Genomic DNA, 4,259 nt, shown 5'->3' on the forward strand with positions numbered 1-4,259 from the left:
TGCTATCTATCTGTCTTTCTGTCTGTCTGTCTGTCTGTCTATCTACCTATCTATCCATCTATCCATCTATCCATCCATCCATCCATCCATCTATCTATCTATCTATCTATCTATCTATCTATCTATCTATCTATCTATCTATCTATCTATCTATCTATCTATCTATCTATCTATCTATCTATCTATCTATCTATCTATCTATCTATCTATCTATCTATCTATCTATCTATCTATCTATCTATCTATCTATCTATCTATCTATCTATCTATCTATCTATTCATCCATCCATCCATCCATCCATCTATCCATCTATCCATCTATCCATCCATCTATCCATCTATCCATCTATCCATCTCTCTATCTATCTATCTCTCTATCTATCTATCTATCCATCCATCTATCCATCCATCCATCCATCCATCTATCTATCCATCTATCCATCTATCCATCTATCTATCTATCAATCTATCTATCAATCTATCTATCTATCTATCTATCTATCCGTCCATCCATCCATCCATCCATCCATCTAATATCCGACTAAAACTGAGCAGAAAATCACTTGAAGGTGATTTTGTGTGCATGTGGGGGTGGTTGTTGAATATTTTACTTGTTTAATTTGCTGTATTTATTTGCCACAAATAGGATTTCAATTTGAGTGTTGGCATTACATTGAACAGATGCATTTATATTAAATACAACTGATAAACTAGGAAACACACTCATTTATATGAAAACATTATAATGCACAGCAGGTTTTTTGACTAAATATTTAGCTTAAAAAAAGAGAGCGGGCAACAGTCCAAACAAGCTCATTCAGAAAAAATTACTTCTCAATGCTATATGAACAATAACAAAATAGGATATTTAAAATGTTTTTTAAAAAGGATCTCACCAATGCATTTATTTGACCAAAAATACTGTAAAACTGAACATTTTAAAATATAGTTTATTCCAAAGCTGAAGTTTCACCAGCCATTACTCCTGTGTTCAATGTCATATGATCCTTCAGAAATCATTTTCAATCTTTTATATCATTATAAATGTCTTTACTGTCACTTTTGAACAATTGAATGTGTCCTTGTTGCATAAAAGTATTAATTTCTTTAAAAAACAAACAAACTGTTAGATCATGCCTTCACACCAGACAATTACGATCCAGCCCCAGATGCCAGATCCTGTCAGAAAATATCTGTTTTGTCTAGAAACAGTCAGCAAAATTGCTTAAAACCCAAAACCTGTTGATAGCAAGTCTTGTCTGGTACCCAAAATAGCCAAAACTGTATTAACAGTCTTCTGTCAACCAAGAAGTTGACTGAGTAAAGCCAGTAAAGAGCAGAAGCAAGAGACCAAATGATGATGATAAAAAAGGAGCAAAGAGTATTGTATAATCTTAGTTGTGTATGTTTCAGACTTCGTCTGACCAGCACAAATCCAACAAGTACTGTTATACCAAACTGATTCACAACAACATCCCATAAACCTCGAGTTTCCATCAACATCATACCTCTTATTCATGAAGACAAACGGCTCTTGAAACACACAGTCATAAGACTAAACAACAATGGAAAATAATATAATACAAAAAATTACTAATCCGTTAATGAATTAATGAAATTAGTATACAAATGGCTAATGATTATTATAATTGATTATATGATTAAATGCAATAATAAAAATTATTAAATGATAAATGATTGTAAATGTAAATGAACAAATAAATTAATATAAAAGAAGACAACACAAATGCACGGTTACTCTCTTAAAGCAAAACACACACAGTTTGCGTTTGAGGATTCTCAGAACCTTCAAAACAAAAAACTCTTATTGACCCCAAACTTTGGAACAGTATTGTATAACTTTTGGATATATCTTTCTCAAAAATTCAATCAAAAAGTTATCTTTGGATACAAGGTTGAATGAATAGGTTTGATGAATGCTGCAACAACAATAATCAAACTCATACAAACCCCACTCACTTACTTATTGTGCAGCGTTTACATTTACATTGCCTGCAGACTGAAGCGACGTGCAGGAAACCTGTTGTAGCTGGACAGGTCAAGCATCAAGAGTACAACAACGATAACACAAATCAGCTACTAAGATGAGTAAGTTAACAGTCAGGTATTAAGATGAAACCCTGAAGTGCCGATCAAATGAACACAGACATAAACACAAGCACAAAGAAACAGAAAGCGGTGAGTTAAGCCTCTTAAAGCATTACAGCTGCTGTGCTTTGAGGAAGCAGATGTGGAGTGAATGTGATCGCTGGACAAACAAGGTGACAGGTGCACTGCCGCAAGGAGACGCTCATGTGGCTGCAAGCTCATCATGTGTATTTCTGCACCACTGTGTCACTAAAAGGACACGTTTGAGGCAAATACACCTGCTTTCAATAGACCACTTCATCTTGTGTGAGAGCACAGGATTTTAAACAGTTTTTTCAGAAGTATTATTAAAGGAACTGTTTGTCCAAAAATGAAAAATTGTTGAAAATGTATTCTTTCTCAGGCCATCTCAGATGTAGATGAGTTTGTTTCTTCATCAGAACAGATTTGGAGAAATGTAGCATTCCATCACTTGCTCACCAGTGGATGCTCTGCAGTGAATGGGTGCCGTCAGAATGAGAGTCCAAACAGCTGATAAAAACATCACAGTAACCCACAAGTAATCCACACATCTCCAGTCCATCCATTACTGTCTTGTGAAGCAAAAAGCTGCATGTTTGTAAGAAACAAATCCATCAAGACATTTTTTTATTTTTTCCCCAGCTAAAATATGAGTCCTAATTCCATAATATATTTTTAAAATAAGGACAAAAATAATATAAGCAGGGTTTTATTTTATTTATACTTGCTTACATTTAAACACACAAAATAAATACTTCCTCTTTCTCTCTAATAAATAAAACACGCACACATGCACGCACACACTCCGCCCCATTTGCTTCTATAATACACTTTTACACAGAAAAGCCACTGCAGATCTTCAAATAGCTGCAATATGTTGAGAGCTCAGCGGTTGTTTTGACCTCCAGCAAAACACGGGTCAAGGGCACACGAACACTAACAAATCCCTGCCAAATGTCTCCACCCTCCCTTAATGCCGTTCATACAAGCGTCATCACACATGCATTCACATGCAGTAGCTGGATCACTGATATAAAAATGAGTCTCAAATGTTCTGAATAAATTTATTTTTCATTTCCAGGACGTGCTGCTGTTGGGAGGAATGAGTGCACACAGGCAGAAAGAATCAACATGATGGCGTTTCATTCACAGAGACTCACGCTGCACTAATTACGTGTCTTTGAGGGAAACTCGCCGTTATCATCCCAGATCCCTCACAACTAGGCAATCAGCATCCCAAAAGTGTGTCCTCGAATCAGCTTCATGATCGTCACAACACCAGGTGAACCTCACTGTGGCCATCAAACAATCTTCATGAAAACGGTAATGAAAACAACTTTTAGACATTTTGCTGAAGACAATCTGAGTGCTTTCTTCATACAAAACTCAATGTTATCAGATTCATAATTTTCAATTGGTTGCTGACTGCAAGAGTGAACTTATTAAAAGTTTAAAATATCCTACGATACATCAAACTGATACACACTATATAGCAAATCTCAACTGCAATGTTGTTTACACTGTCGCAAAATGTAACTATATTATCGGCCAGCTCTTTATATAAAAATATATAAGCATGTCCAACTTTATCCAGAGACATACAGTGCAATATATACTACATAGCAACACTACTTGGTAGCTTAATTATTATTGCAAAATGTAAACTGTATTATCACTCAGCTCTAATCTGCACCTGTTAGGCATGAAGATATTAGATATAAATATATGCTTTGAAACAATGTGTATTGTGAAAAGCACTATATAAATAAATTTAACTTGACTTATTTATCTAGAGACCAGTATATCACATAAATGGAGACTTGACTTTTGACTTGTGCCAGAAGAGGTCAAAAGCTAAAAATATACAAATAAAGCATAAAAATATTAAAAAATCTGAGATGTAATTTTTTCCCTGTCTTTATAGCTTTTTTTCTTATTCACCTTTCCCTGTACAGCTCAAATAAATCAAAATTGTTCTGGAAAAATGGCAAAATCATACACACACACACACACACACACACACACACACACACAGACACACACTCACACACACACACACACACACACACACACATGAATGTTGTTGAGACAGATGTCCAGTCTAACAGATGTTTTGTGAATGTTTATCC

Source organism: Sinocyclocheilus grahami, unplaced genomic scaffold, assembly GCF_001515645.1.
Source record: "Sinocyclocheilus grahami isolate Dianchi unplaced genomic scaffold, SAMN03320097.WGS_v1.1 scaffold252.1, whole genome shotgun sequence".
Classification (NCBI taxonomy): Eukaryota; Metazoa; Chordata; class Actinopteri; order Cypriniformes; family Cyprinidae; genus Sinocyclocheilus; species Sinocyclocheilus grahami.